Source organism: Centropristis striata, chromosome 21, assembly GCF_030273125.1.
Source record: "Centropristis striata isolate RG_2023a ecotype Rhode Island chromosome 21, C.striata_1.0, whole genome shotgun sequence".
Taxonomy (NCBI): Eukaryota; Metazoa; Chordata; class Actinopteri; order Perciformes; family Serranidae; genus Centropristis; species Centropristis striata.
In genome coordinates this window covers 6,224,207-6,240,889 of record NC_081537.1, presented here as the reverse complement: position 1 = coordinate 6,240,889, position 16,683 = coordinate 6,224,207, and positions in this window count along the sequence as shown.

Genomic DNA, 16,683 nt, shown 5'->3' with positions numbered 1-16,683 from the left:
TTAGTAGTAACAGTAACAGTGGCAATATACTGGAAATATTGTATTGTAGTATAGTATCATATACATAATGTTGTTGTTTTTTCGTTTTTTTCTGTTTTTTCATTCAAAACGTGAAGCTACTGTCAGTATTGGTTAATTGAGCTTTTCTCAACAAAACAAAAGCATTGCTTCTTAACATTACTGTCATCATGTTCTGTTATAACCTCGTTAGGCTTCACCGTTCTCCTCAAAAATGTGACTTACTGCAGTAAACCAGCCAACCAGTGTATTTCGCCAGCAGCCTGCACTGGCTTATTTACATCTACCTAATGTGAAACTGCTAGCTAACCTGAAGCTGAAGTCTGACATTGATTAAAAAAACACACTTGCCTGTTTTTTGGTATGAAGTATGTTAAGCTCTTTAACTTGGACTGTGCAGGAAACCAGTCAAAGTCAATAATGCAAAATATTGTTATGCACATCCTTGGTGTTTATATTCAAATTTATGGTGATAAAAGGAGTTGATATGTAGATTTATGCTGATTCAAGACTTTAGTGTCTAGTGATGTGTGCTGGTTATTGTGGCTGTGGTCTTGCAGGACAGAATTCTATTCATTACACATTCAAACTAACTTACCTACTGTAATTAACTTCACTGTAATAAATTATTCTGTAGTCATTTCATTAGGGCCTCGGGGCAATCGCACCGAGCACTGGTCCCATACAGCAATAGCTGTAGGGACCAGGGCGAAGCCCCGAGCACTACTGTTATACTGTGGATTTCTTCTTATTTCTCTTCCGGACGATTTTCGTCCCGATACAAATTATATATCAAAACGTGCGGTTTGATCGGGATCGGTGTGCTATTACTTTTCTCTACAGAATACAAATTTTTCGCGACGTAAGTCGCGAAAAACTGCCCAAAATTTTGCATTGAAATGAATGGGACAGCCGACAAAAAATGAGTGAAAAAGAACAATAATTGGAGATTTTTAAACGTCTACTTCTCTGGCATAATTTCACCTAGAGACTCCATTTAAACTTCAAACAGTAGACACAAGTCTTGTGTATCGGTGTATTAATCCACGTTTCGATATATAGTTATATATATATATAGTTTTTTATCAATCCCTGTTCAATGACCATGATAATTTTGGGAGAAATTCTGAGATTATAATGGGTGTGTATTGCACAGAATGTTGGTGTCAGAGTGTGTGATGTCATCGCTCAGAGTGTAGAGGGAGAGGTAAAACTGTCAAAAAATAAATTTGAAAACTGCACTCCAGGCCGCAAATTCCACTCTACAGAAATAATTTATACATAGAAACATAGGAAAATTTGTCTTCTCACTCACAATCCTCTGGTAAAGCTGTCAGAGTTATAGTTTGGGCGTACGACGCAGAGATGATCCACCAACACCACCAACAGCCTCATTGGCTCCCATATTAAAAACGCAAGGAGATTTGGAAAAAAGGAAGATGGAACAGTTTTTTTAGATCGCTCTAACAAAGCTATTTTTTTATTTTTCTTTAAAAAAATCATATGTAGACGTTCAGGAAGAACTCGGGACGCTCAAAGTGAAGTTGGATCAATGATAGGTATTATGGTTTTGCCAAAAATGCTTTCTGTTCGAGGCCAGAAATTCGAGTCTGTCCACCTCTGGCTGATGTCACTCTTTCAGAACATTAACAGCTGCAGTTAATTCTGTTGATTGCTTTGATCTGATTGCCTTTGATCTTTGATGTGATTACAGGTACAGATACACACACACACATGCACTAAAGTGCGCACACTCCTCACACATGCATAAACATGCTTCATACACGCACACACAGGTAACTTCATGTGATTTTAATTACACATCTTTAGGGATTTTTTGAGCTTGGTCTTAAAAGTATTTAAAGAGGAACATGATTCTGTTAGATGTTTTATGTCATTCCACAGCACTGCACCTTGATAAACAAATGAGAATTTGGCAACAGAGGTCCTACAGAAAGGAATATGTAAATCATTCTTTCTTCTTGTAAGATGTGCATGATAATGAGAATTAAACTCAAAGTAACTATGAAAAAAGTTAGGTAAAGATGTTTGCAGCCACATACATATAAAGTAAAATGACCCCTCAGGTGGATGTGTGTTGTTCTAAAAAACAGGGATGTGTGGGAGGAGAGAGAAACAGGGTGGGGTGACACAAAGACCGGGAAATGAGATTCATTACAATTCTCTGTGGAGATGATGCCAGTAATGAACGAGGCAGCGTCAGGGCTGATTTGTATCTGTTGAGGAGAGCCGGGGCCGCGGGCTGAGGCCCTTCAAATTGCTAATCAAGGCTGGCCCAAGAAGACTGACAGCTATTCTCACTGGGTGTCTGCACAAAGCCCATTCACTCCTATGAGTCGCTGTGTGTGGAGTTGTAATAGGCCCAAATGAAGCTGGATATTTGCATCTTCTTTGATTTGGTAAAGGTCACTGCTGACAGGAAGGTCCAGAGGGGACTGAGCAGCAACACACACACACATGCACACACACACACACACACACACACACACACACACACACACACACACACATGCACACACACATGCTAGCCTGATTGGGGACAAAACTATTACTCTTTGTTTTCCCTGTCTAGTGTCTACACTTACAGGTGCATCAGGTCCAAAACAAACACATTCAAGAACAGTTTCTTCCCGAAAGCAATAACAACCCTGAACTCTCATATGCACTGACTTTCCATATGGACTTTATTACTGTGCAATATTTCTTCAATGTGCAATAATTTTGTCTTTTTTAATAATTTTGTGTATTTTTTAGTAATTTTGTGTATTTTTTAGTAATTTTGTGTATTTTTTTTGGTAATTTTGTGTCTTTTTAAAATCATTTTGTGTCTTTTAAGTAATTTTGTGTATTTTTCCATTTTCCATATGGACTTTATTACTGTGCAATATTTCTTCAATGTGCAATAATTTTGTCTTTTTTAATAATTTTGTGTATTTTTTTTAGTAATTTTGTGTATTTTTTTGTAATTTTGTGTATTTTTTTGTAATTTTGTGTCATTTTAAAATAATTTTGTGTCTTTTAAGTAATTTTGTGTATTTTTCCATGTTCCATATCGACTTTATTACTGTGCAATATTTCTTCGGCAATGTGCAATAATTTGTGCAATAAATTGTCCTTCAATGTGCAATATATTTATGAACACTAAATAGCATCATGGCAAATTGAACTGAAGACTGTGCACCTTACCTCCCTTTCTTGCCTATGTTTTACATTATATCTTATATATATATTTTTCTTTACATTTACTTGCCTAAGTAGGTGTATGTTTATGTTTATATTGTATATATTTTATGTATTTTATTTATTGTCGCACTGCTTTCTGGAGTCAGCTCTTAAATCTCATTGTACATGTGTATAGTGACAATAAAGGCATTCTATTCTATTCTATCCTATTCTATGTCTTCCAAACTGAGGCACTTAATTTCTTCCTTTGTCTTTTATACTCTTTGTGCTTCTCAATTTCCAAATAGCAACCAATGATGGAGCTTGTGTTTATATCAGGGATGTTGTGGGTGTTTTTCCTGCTCTCTGTTTCAGGCCCTCTGGGCTCTGCTGCCCTCTTTGTCTTTGTTTTTCTAATTGGCTGACTGAGTGCAGCCAAACAGTCAGAGGGACATCACTAATCATTCACCTAACTGACTCTAATAACTCTGCCAACCCTCCATGCCATTGTGCCTCATTTGACACCTTTTCTGTTGTGCCTTTCAGAGTATCTAGGGACACTGTGGTGGACATGTTGGACAGCCAGACCTCTACACAAATCTGTTGGGAAACAAAATTTGGAAAAACTAATAGGGGGCTGAAATAACACTCCAAAGTTATGCTTAATTTCAGTGAGGGACAAACTGAAATTCCCATTTTCAAAGTAGTTTCTTGACCTCTGACTAAAATTTTCAACTCCATACCGATACTCAAGAAAATATTCGATACTCGATACCATTTTCGATACCACAAGGATAAAAACAAAGACCCCAAAATTTAACAGAAATATCAACAAGAAAAATGCAACATGTAAAAATTAACAGAACCACAGGTTAAATATTTATAATAAAGAACAGTTGTGCAAAAAAAACTGCAACTATGATAACAAGCTTCAGATACTCGATACTTTTGAAAATGAGTATCGTATCCGGATACAACGTTTTAGTATCAACACTTTTTTGAGTATCGATACTTTCCTACGAGGATTCCTACGAGTATCTCCTCGACACGCCCACTTCATGCAAATCCCAAGAAGTTTGGTAGCAAAACCCATGCTTTTTTCTTGTGCAGTACAAATATGTTATTTTCGCCAATTGTTTTTGAATATTTCTACGAGTGTTGGGACAACGAAGCTTCATTAAGCATTTGCTTTATTTTTTCACCCCACTAGATGGCGGTCTTGGCTTTTTAAAAAAAAGGCTTCATCAATGGTGATTGAGTGTGTTTTCAGCCCTTTGTTGAACAAAGAGCGCCATCTCTTGGTCTCCGTAAATAAAGCAAATGCTTCGCGAAGCTTCGTTGTCCCAACACTAATTTCTACATACTGGGGTCCATAAACTTTGAATCGCATTAATTGGGTATGACTGGAAACTTAAAATCTTTTAGTTTAAATTAGCCCAACTGCATTAATGTGTGATGGCATTCAGGTTCCAAGCTTTCAGATTATGTTGACTGTTGACCTGCTATCTCCCCCTAAAAATCCCTTGTCCCTCCACCCTTGATTCTCTATAAAAGGCGACAGAACGATCAGGGTTTAAAGAAGACTTTGTTGGCTTTATTCATAAATTGTAGCACTCAGGTTATGAATAGCTTGTATGCTGTTCTTCCCACAGCTTGACCAATTTGCAAAGTTTGAACGCAAACTTCATTACAAATGACCTCATCCTCCAGACCTCCTACTAAGAGTCTAGAGAATTATAACTACTGTGTGTGCTTGTCTTAATATTGCTATTTCAACTCTAATAAGTACAGGTATGAAACACTGGCTACTAGCTAGCTAACCACTAAATAAAGGTATGAGCTTACCCCAGTGTTTGCAAACAGGTTACAGTTTATGTGCACCAACCTTTGCTTCAATACCAGGGTTAATGCACTCAGCAAAAAAAAAATCAATGTCACAGTGGTTTTATGGAGCCGTTCTGCTCATTGTGCCTTGGAACCAACAAGCGACAGGCATGCAAGCCAATCAGAGATCAATATGAAGCTGTGTAACCCTCAACTTAAAGGTCATTTATGACCAATTAATGCCCGAGAATAGCTGTATAGAACTATATGCATGATACCGTATGCTGATGATGACGCCAAATACTTTTGTAAGTCCTGAGTGCTGAATAACTGCTGCAGCCCTGCTCCATTAAAAAATGAAATTTGTTTGTGCAAACTTTCAGTGGTGGTTCTACACAGTGGCCTACAGGGGCCACTGCCCCTGTGAAGAAGCCCTCGGCCCCTGCTGTGGCCCCTGTGTCAAATTAATAATAAAATTATCAATTTATAACGATGAACGACGGAACAATTCTTACCTGTTTTTTGTTCAAACAATGTCTCATTGTCCACAAAAGTAACCCAGAATGTGTATATTGTATAATAGTTTAATTGTGCAATAAAAGCTTGTGTATATATAAAGATCATTCTCACTATACTGCACTTTCAAAATAAAAAAAAGTAATTGTGCACAAAAATGTCAGTGTATTTGTATCTTCCAAATATACTTAAGTTTGATTTTTAAATGAGCTAAAATAAAGGTTATGAATGCCTTAATATAATCTTTTGCTTAGTTTTTAAATGTGCCCCTCTGATTAAACACTGGCCCCTGCTTGGCCCCCACAGTAAAATTAGTCTAGAACCGCCACTGCAAATTTTGACTTAGAAAGTTGCTTTCACATTGTTTAAATGTATCTGTGCTCAACTTAAATTTCAGTCTTCAGACTTATGTATGAGTGACATTAGTAGCATGCTGCAAACATATCCAAATCTTGAATGGTGTATATGGGATATGCTTACCTACTTTGCAAGGATTACACTTAAGTATAAAGGTGACACTTTTCTTAGCTGACCTTTGGAACACGGGTGTGATTTTATTCTTGCCTGTGCAGCTTGGTCAATTTTGTGTCAGAATATTTTCATTTTCAAGGACTTCTACAATGACCACCTTTTCCCTTTTGTTGCCTAATGACCAGCAGTAAAGCACACAGCAATGTTTTTACCTCAAGTCCCCTTATTAAAGCAGCAGCCAAGACATGACCTTATATGTTCTCTGCTTTGTTAATGCATGAGGGAACAGACAGCAACAGAGGGAGAGATTTAAATTATTCTCCAGGCAAACAACATGGAGCCGGAGCAAACATTTCCCAACGTCACATTTCATATATACAAATCAAAGCCCACCACCCCAAGGAGTGTTGTGTAGTCAGCAACATTTACTCTGGTCAAAACATGTAGAGCGCTAAATGTCTTTGACTGTAAACATTGTGTCAGTCTGTCAGATTCTCTGCTGTGTTGTTGTGTGGATATGGAGTCAAATGGGTTCAGTCCTGCAGCATCGGAAACATCAGACTCACTCATTAGCTTTGTGCTGTGAACTCACAACGTGGGCTGTCAGGGTGCACACACACACACACATATACACACATAAACTGTGTGAGCAGATAAGAGAGGAAGGGTTGACAGCTGACGCCTCAAAATCAAGCATTTACTGTATGCCTATGCAAGAGAGATAAGAGACTAAACCTCATAGACACAAACATCACTATAATGCATCCTCACCACAACAATGAGAGTCATGCTAAGAAATATTTGGAGAAATGTAATATGTCATGCCTTTTTCTTTCTTTCTTTCTTTCTTTCTTTCTTTCTTTCTTTCTTTCTTTCTTTCTTTTTACCCTCCTTCCCTTTTAATTTAATTATTAGTATTATTCTGTTAAATTTACACCTGTATTGACTTATGCACAAAATTCACTTTGTCTCATATTTATTTATTTTCAATTTTGTGATGCCAGACTTTGTTACTTCCATCCGACATGAATGTTCTGACTGTATTTAAATTTCTCAATAAAGTTAAAATAAAAAAAAAAAAACACTAAGTCATGCTATGCCATTTCCCACCAATATTGTTCATGTATGTGTTTCATAGACTGTATATAAGAATTGGATGTAGCCACCATTATGTCACCCACAGGTTACTTTTCGTATGTACAATTGGAACCTCATATATTCATATATATGCTGCACAGAGGATTGTGGGTAAAGATAGCCAGAAAGCAGCAGTAGCTAGTTGTCTTTTTAGCATTTCTGACATACTTTGTATTGGGTCATACTAAATCTTTTTCTGTCATACTAAATAGTATGGTAGTATGGGTATTGGGACTCACAGTATATTTGGACAAGGGGTTGAGCTCAGTTATCAGCTAACGCTAGTGTTAGCTAGCTAGCTAGCTAGCTTAGTTAGCAAGGTACATCTGTAATTCATGTTTTAATGTGATATTAATTGGGAAGCTAATTTTGGCTATCGAACAGCCTTTTTGATTTGTTTTTAAAAACAACTGAATGCCAAACAAGACATTTTTTGGTTACAAAAATGTTTGATTTAACTCATAAGTTGAAAACACAACACCCAAAAACAGGTTAAAAGCTATTTAAATGTACATGTTTTGTATGATTTACAAAATGAACATCATGCTATATTGGAGAAGACTTGAAAGTAGTGATTGAGACCATAAAGTCATTTGGAAAATGTTTACTGAGGTAATAAATTAATTCACAGGTAGGGTTATTTTCTCATAGACTTCTATACAGTTCTTCGACTTCTTTGTTCTTCCAATGGAGTCGCCCCCTGCTGGTCATTAGAAAGATTGCAGGTTTAAGGAACTTCCACATTATATTAATAATAATAATAATAATAATAATAATAATACATTTTGTTTATATAGCGCTTTAAAAGGTACTCAGAGACTCTTTACAGTTAAAAGACAGTGAAAATGCAGGTACAAATAAAAACAAACATTGGTCATACATTAAAAGCAGTTTTGAACAGGTGGCTTCAATTTCAGACCTTGTGGCCGCACCTTCGTTTTTTGGTCTGCATGAAGTTTGCATGAAGATGACAAGACGTCCACACACACACACACACACACACACACACACACACACAACGAACCCACCCAATGCTCACAAGGTGGGTTTAATTTGTTATTACCTTTTCCAGCTCCCTGGAGTATAAACTCTTTATATAAGAATGTGGTCCAATGAGACCTGAGCTAATGAGAGAAAACACACACACACACACACACACACACACCCTAAGTAAAACACAGACTGCAGTGTGCACTCGTGACCATATAAATGCAGATAAAGAATTGCATGAATTAACGCATGTAATTGGTATTCATTAAAAGACACTTGCATGAGGAAAGGCTTCATCAAACTGAGTCTGTATATACTAACATTGGATTGCAGTTGGACTGAGCAGTGAAATTAGCCCTCTGTTGCAGCACAAATATTCAGTAAAATTACGATATATTTCTATTTAACACGAAACATTAAAATGTGAAATTTGAGACAGATATATCAAAAGACTAAACAAGAGCTAGCGTTACAAGCTGCATGCCATCAAGTATACATATCCACATTTCCACTGTGATCCATTTGTTTACAGTCATTATCAGTCAATCCCATCATTCAATAAACTGTAAAAACATGTAAATGTATCACCTAAGACTGTCACACAAGCCCTCTGTATAGTATATAATACATTAGTCCACACACACACATGCAGGCATGCATGCAAAGCTCCTGTCATTATGCGGTTGCATGACATTACGCTCTATAAGCACCGATCGATGGGCCGATGTTTGTGATCCTTTGGTTTCCTGTTTGAATTGTGCAGTCAGTCTGTCCCGGAGGAGCTGACCTTATAATCGCCTGACCCAAAGCCCTGCACCCTGTCAGGCCAGCTGAGAGATACAACTGTCAGGAGAGCCACTCTGTGATAGTGTGTTGCTGCCTGTGGTGTATACAGTCTGTTACATTAATGGCATTGCTCTGTTTTCCTCTTTCTTAATTCTTCTTTTCGAACCGAAAAATAAACAACAACATGCCCTGCTTAGCCTGCTGCCCCCGCGACCCGGCCCCGGATAAGCGGAGGAAAATGGATGGAACGTAGGCTAGATGCATATATACATACACATACGAACATAGACACCATTATACAGATGTACATATAAACATATAGACATTTACACACATACAGTATATATAACCCTATACATATACATGCATCTGCCCCGTCTAAGTAATAAGATAAATATAAGAACCAGTCAACTTAATATTCAATACGCATTTCCTTATATCATTTTGGTCCAAAAAATAAAAAATACTTCTCTAGGCCTCTCCCCTGGTACTCCACACTTTAAATAAGAGAGTTTCTCTATATATGGCCACTTAATGTCAAATAAATATATATATATATATATATATATATTTTTTTTTTTCAGGCAAACTATTTAGATCGGAGAATTTCTATTACTCCCGCAAAGAAAACAAACAAACAAACAAATAACAACAACAAAACAAAACCATTGTACCAATCATATTTGGTACAATGGTGATTGGCATGTCCCCCTAGGCCCGCCCCTTACTGACAAAAACCGCCCACTAAAAAACACACTGGCGCGAGCAGAGGAAAGTTTTTGCGCAGGAAAGCGGATTTTGCGCATGCAAATCGTGTTTTTCTCCTTGCAGACTACAATATTGCTCTAGGGAGCAGTGATGCAGGATGCAAAATAGCTCGTGAGTGATTTAAAAGCGCTCGAAAAAACAATAAGCGTGCGCAGATGTTTGATTTGCGTGCACAGGTCTCATTACGAGTGCCCGATTTATGTCAGTGTTCTAATCCCAGACGAGAGTACCACTCGCTACTTCGGCGGCTTTTAAAAATGGTGCGTGTTGTTATGGCGTCGAGTACTACGTCACATCCTGCTGAGCGTTCTATCCAATCAGCAACCAGGCTTTTTTCAGGGGAGAAAAATGGCCCTGCTCTTCGATAGGGCCAAAAAACAGCCGGTCAAGTGGTCGCTAGGGAAGACTCACATTCAAATTAGGGGCGTTTCGACGAGGGAGACCCGCCTCATTCCGGGTATTTGACTATAGTGGAAACACACCTAAGGTTTATTGTATTCTATTTCACTCTAACGCGTACCTTAGAGGCTCAGTCCTTGTAAGCGGGCGGCCCGGGTTCGAATTCGGCTCGGAGCTCTTTCCCGCATGTCTTCCCCCTTCACTCTGAATACCTCTCTACTGTAAATAAAGCTGTAAAATGCCCAAAAATATCTTTCAAAAAATGTGGGAAGTAAAGTAATTTTCCCATACACTTCTATTCAATCTGTATTCTGTTTGCAACCAGTGGGGCCATTAGGAACAAATGCAATTAAATACATAATTCAGGCCCAGAGATTCAGTGTTTTATGCCACTTTTATATTTATTATTTCACTTTGTTGTTGACTTTCATGACAACTGGTTCATGTAGATTAGTTTAAAGTGCATGATGCCAGCTAACTCTCTGCATAACCTTTGTTCCTCTGTGTTGTGTTCATGCACACACACTGAGACTGTTAGTCACCTGTAAATGTCTGGATGCACAATCATCACTCATGCAATGAAACAGAAATGCCAGGAACAACTACTGGCTGAGACGGTCACACACACACACACACACACACACACACACACACATACACACAAACTGACCTGTAGCTGGAACAGAACAACAGAAACACTGAGTATACAACAGTGACTAATGTGACATTGTGGATGCAGCTTGGCATAATTTCTTGGTACTATTCAACTCTTTTCTTTCTGTATGAACAGTTTAATAACAAAGACTTATTTTATAATATGAGGATGAGTTGTTAGTGTGTTGTAACTTCAATGAAAATAATAATAATTCCAAAGTGACAGAATGAATGCAAGCGTATCCATAAAATGTTTATAATTACAAGCATATTTTCTAAGAAACAGAATGGCTCCAGGGTTTCTTGCGTAATTTTTCAGGGACCTCTTCGAATTAATTTTGTAGCAAAATTTGGCAAGATAGGATTCCCCGAACATATTGCATGCAGTAATGTTTTTATTTTTTGTAATGCATCCCTGCAGCGTAAGTTTATCTACTGATTGTAAAAGTTTAAAGGTCATCCCGCCACCCCACCTCCTTCCTTTTATTTCCCAGGGTCCCCTGAGAAGAGCAGCATCAAAGCCTCGCCTGGATCAACTCATTAAGGGGCTTCCCTCTGATCACAGCTCTGCACGGCTCTCCAGCTTCAAGTGGAGTACTCACTCTCTAATGTGCACACACTGAAAATATTCTCCTGTACACACACACACTGTACAACGTAGCATTCAACAGTGCCAATTTAAGTAAGACACGTCCTTTTTAATAGAAGCAAGATGTGATCTTTACATCTGCTCAGCCCTCATGTCTGAATTTAGAAGACATACAGTATGTAAATGTAGTAATCTGCATCATCTCCTCTTCATGGGAAACGCTTGCAAAAAAAAATAAAATAAAGAATGTGTCCGTGCATGGAAATATTCTAGAAGGGTTGTATACTTGCAGAAAGATTAATTTAATTTAAGGTCCGATTTCTTGCTGTTCAGCAGCTTTTTATGGAGATAACTTCATTACAACTGACTAAACCTTGTATGTTGAGGAAGACCATGCAAAGCTCTGAAAAAAGATAGTAAGTAGCCATTGAGAATTTTTTTCTTGAACCCATTTTCTCTCAATCTGTCATGTCTGTTTTGACAATTTTTACGACAGCTCCCAGAATGTCTTTGGTAACTGAAATTTTTTAGAATCTGCTCCACTCAGAAATGTGTTTTTCTTATATTTATGACCTTATATCAGGGGTGGGCACGAAGGTTGCAGGGGCCGGACCAAAACTCTGAACTAAATTCTGCTAAATATTAATTTAATCGCTTTATAAAATACAGTAAATTATCTGGTTTTGAGCTGCTGCTGATAAGAATACATGTTATGATAAGATTGTTAATGTGGAGTAAATCAAATATAGCAGTAAAAAGTAGTAAATACTCCAATCACTATATCACTTTTCCATTTATTTTAAACATGACTGTAAATTACCTTTAGCCATTAGCCATGTTTCCATTAAAATTGAATCGAATTTTGACACAAAAAAGACAAAATCCACCTCAAGCGAGTGTAAAAACTTTTATGCGCATTTTCAAATCTTTTTTTGATTTTGGTGTTTCCATCAAACTTTTCAAATGCAAATCTCAAAATGGGCATTGAAATTTGTTGATGGAAACACGGCAACCACAAACGCTGTGTCAGCCACTGCCAGTTACATGCTAACAAGCTAAAAAGATGCTAACGACAAAGACCATTTCTGATACGTCTGCTAGTCATGAATTTTGATGCACAGCAGGCTCCTCATCTGAATGTGCAGGCTCAAACATGTATAACTAAATCTTTCTACTGTTTCGTCTACCTGAGAAAATAGACCGGACACGGAAACTACTGCTGCTTGCACTGCTCTTTCACTGGTCAACCTAGCACGAGTAGCATCGATGCTAGTGGCTAGATCCAGTGTTTCCTAATGAGTGAGAAAGAGTAGCCTCTTTTTGGAGATTTTTAATAACTTCTGGGAAAATCATAATTTTTAACCCTCTGAAATCTTGGGCTATTATGTCCATTAAAAAAATCTGTTAAAAAATCTTTACCATGCCATGCTGGTATCAGTTCTTTCAGCGCAACCTCACCTATATGTCCTGAAAATTAATTTTTAACTTTGACTGACTTGATCAAAATTTTGAACCCAAAAGAAACAAAGGAAAACATAAAATCTGATCTTTAAAATAATATTTCACACACAGAAATGTACACGTTGCAAATATGAACACAGGTTGCAAATATAACATATAAGAGGTAAAATGAGGATAATATCTAGTTCTATATTTTTATACTAAATATATTTTACATTATCTCCGTTTCAAGCCAGAACTTTAGAGGGAAGCTAATGGCAAGACTCAATGTTGCTTAATTTTTTTGTCTTCATGTCATGAAGAAGTAAATTGCATGTGGTTTCATGGACTCCAGAGGGTTAACTAAATATAAGAGTATTTCTTTTTACATACTATAATGTATTTTTTTTAAGCTTTGGATTCAGAGAACCATTCAGCTATCCACAGTACAGGAGATAAAGACACTCAAACTTCATTTCACTGGGAGTTTAAGGTTGCTCGTTAAATAGAAGCTTTACTTTTAGTTTTTAAAAAATTAAAGTTGTCCTAATCACTCGTTCAAAATGTGCAGAACCCTGTCGGAATCACCTCCTCTACAGTAGTTTCTCTCTGTATGAAAGAAGGCCTTTGATTCCAGAGGCTGACACCCACACCTGATATTTACTGTTGATGTTTTAGATCACAGAAACTTTCTCTGCCATCAAACTCCACTGCAGCTTTTTGAAATGTTGTGACGTTTCGTTTCTGTGTCCAAATGTTAGAAAAGTTCAAGCGAAAGGACAAAAAAAAAAGCATGCCACTAATGTGAACACGTGTTTCAGGATTAAGAATTTCACACTAACACTTGTCAGTAGAAGCACACAAAGCCAAATTATGAATATTCATAGACGCAGTGAAGTCATCAAATAAAATATTCAACACGTTCGGGATATTCAAAGTGTTTCCTAATGAAGGGGGCAACATTGCTTGAGTAAATCAGAGACCTGCAGGCACTTTGTGAATCTAGTTCAAGATGAACATTAATTCAACAGGATTATTTAGAATTCATGTGGTGACAGCAGCCCCTCTGCATTTAAACCACACCGACACACACACACACACACACACATATTCATTTTCATATTTCTATTAAATGCGACACAAAAACACACCCTACTCCCTCATTTAGACACCTTGACCTCTATTTCCGTGGAGGTGGTACGCTGGTGAAAACAGAAATGCAACAGCGACGTTTTTCATTGGAGGTGACTTATCTTTTCTGCACTCACTATTTAAGAAAGTGAGAAAGCAATTTGTGCATGTAAACTATGAAAAATTCCCGCGCTATTGTACGCTACCACAAATCAAGACGGTGCTGTGCACAAAACAAGAAGTCAAAGCATCTGCACACTCGTTCCTGTTGCACTCAATTTATTTTCTGAGCTTTTTTCAGTCACACAAAATGAACATGTTGCCCACACAGAACTTCATAATGTAAAGTGGGGTTATGAATTATCTATAAGCACACCTGACGTGATAGAGGATTCAACACACACACACACACACACACACCTTCTTGTACTTCTGTCTTTGTGAGGACCCTCATTGGAATGGTGCATTCAAGATTATAATAGTTTTGGATTTTTAATCAGTTTTAATTTTGTTGTGAACTTTTGTTTTCAAATTCAGTTAGTTTTAATGAGTTTTTAGAGTGAGTTTGCTTGTTTTTTTATTTTTTTAAATGCTTTAGTTTTAGTTTAGTTTTTATTAGTTTTAGTTTTTATTAGTTTTAGTTTTTTGTAATGGGGTATTTGTTGGGTGGGAGATTAAAAGAGGTCACAGTGAATTTTGCCTTTATTTCCTTTGTCTTATCCATCTTCATTACGTATGAAAAAAGTTGACAAAGACGAAAACGAAGGACATTTTCACTATAATTTTAGTTAGTTTTGTAACCACACAATACATTTTCAGTTAATTATCATTATCATGTAACCTTTAACCCTTAAAACAAAGTCTGAAATCTCAAAAAAGCCTTTAAAGAAGTGAGGATCGGCCGAAATGTCCTCACTTTGCAAAAATGTCCTCACTCTGTTGGTTAAAAACGTGTTCTGGTCCTCACTATGTAGGAAGTACAAGAACACACACACACACACACACACACACACACACACACACACACACACACACACCTCAGAAAACCACAGCATTAAATAAAAAAATGTATACAAATGTTTCTTAAACAGGATAAATAAGTGTCAGAGTTAAAGTTAGTGGGGATTCTTTATTAAAGGGGAACTTCACATTTTTTCCCATGAAGTTCAGTTAACTAGCTTGCAGACGTATTTTACTTCCAATGAAGTAAGATACGTCTGCAAAGATGGATGTTAAAGGGCTCAAAGGCTGCTGTGTTTTGTTTTACTTTACTATCACACAAATAAGAAAATCAGTTGCTAAGCAATTTTTACATTTTGCACTATAAATATGGAACTTTCACACCTCTTCTTCTTCTTCTTCTTCTTCTTCTTCTTCTTCTTCTTCTTCTTCTTCTCTTCCTCACTTTTGTTTTCTTCTGATCTTTTACATGATTTGTTGTTCTTGAGCCTTCATTTGGTTTATTTCTATCTTTCTCTTTTGTTCTCAGCAAACCTGCCTTCTTGTTTCTTATTCATTTGATTGTTTGTTGCCCTCCACCCACCAAAAGAAAGCTGCTTTAAACTAAACTTTATTAATATAATTATTATTTCTCTCTCTCTCTGTATTTTTACTCCGATAAACGACCGGAAATGCGCCATGGTTTTATAACTGGAAGTTAAATTAAATCTGGAGCATCAAATTTATTCAACATTTGCATATAATTCATTGTGACATATATTTTCACATTCTTATACTGTAATTTTCATAATTTCAAGAAAATAATAATAATAATAATAATAATAATAATAATAATAATAATTGCAGATATGAAGTCTTGTCAATCATGGCTATTTATACTAAAATGAATAAAAACAAGCAATTTTAGATATTATACATTAATTTGTGCGTTCCTGAATGAAGTCTTCGGGTTTATCCCTAACATACTGTATGATTCATATTTTCACACACTTGTTTATCCTTATTTGCAAAGGACGTAAATAACTTCTCGTACGTGCCTACAGCTGGAAATAGTTTCCTGTTTTAATAACGGTCCAATCAATACGCAGTGCTCCCTCTTACATAACATGCATCTGTGTGGTTATACTGTAAGTACCCTCAATCATAAACACTCTTATCAGCATAAAATGGAAAAAATAAATAAAAAAACATCTTTTATTGTGTATTAATATTGTATTGTTTTATTATCATGTGTTTTACCCCCCATCACATGTCAGCCACATCTCACTCTCTCTCTCTCTCTCTCTCTTTCTCCTCTCTCTCTCTCTTTCTCCTCTCTCTGTCTCTCTCTCTCTCTCTCTCTCTCGCTCTCTCTTTCTCCTCTCTCTCTCTCTCTATCTCTCTCTCTCTCTTTCTCTATCTCTCTCTCTCTCTCTCTTTCTCTTTCTCCTCTCTCTCTCTCTCTTTCTTTCTCCCTCTCTCTCTTTCTCCTCTCTCTCTCTCTCTCTTTTCTCCTCTCGCTCTCTCTCTCGCTCTCTCTTTCTCTTTCTCCTCTCTCTCTCTCTCTCTCTCCTCTCTCTCTCTCTCTTTCTTTCTTTCCTCCTCTCTCTCTTTCTCCTCTCTCGCTCTCTCTCTCGCTCTCTCTTCTCCTCTCTCTCTCTTTCTTTCTCCTCTCTCTCTTTCTCCTCTCTCTCTCTCTCTCTCTCTCTTTCTCTCTCTCGCTCTTTCTCCCTCTCTCGCTCTCCTTCTCCTCTCTCTCTCTTTCTCCTCTCTCTCTCTCTCTCTCTTTTTCCTCTCTCTCTCTCTCTTTCTCCTCTCTCTCTCTCTCTCCTCTCTCT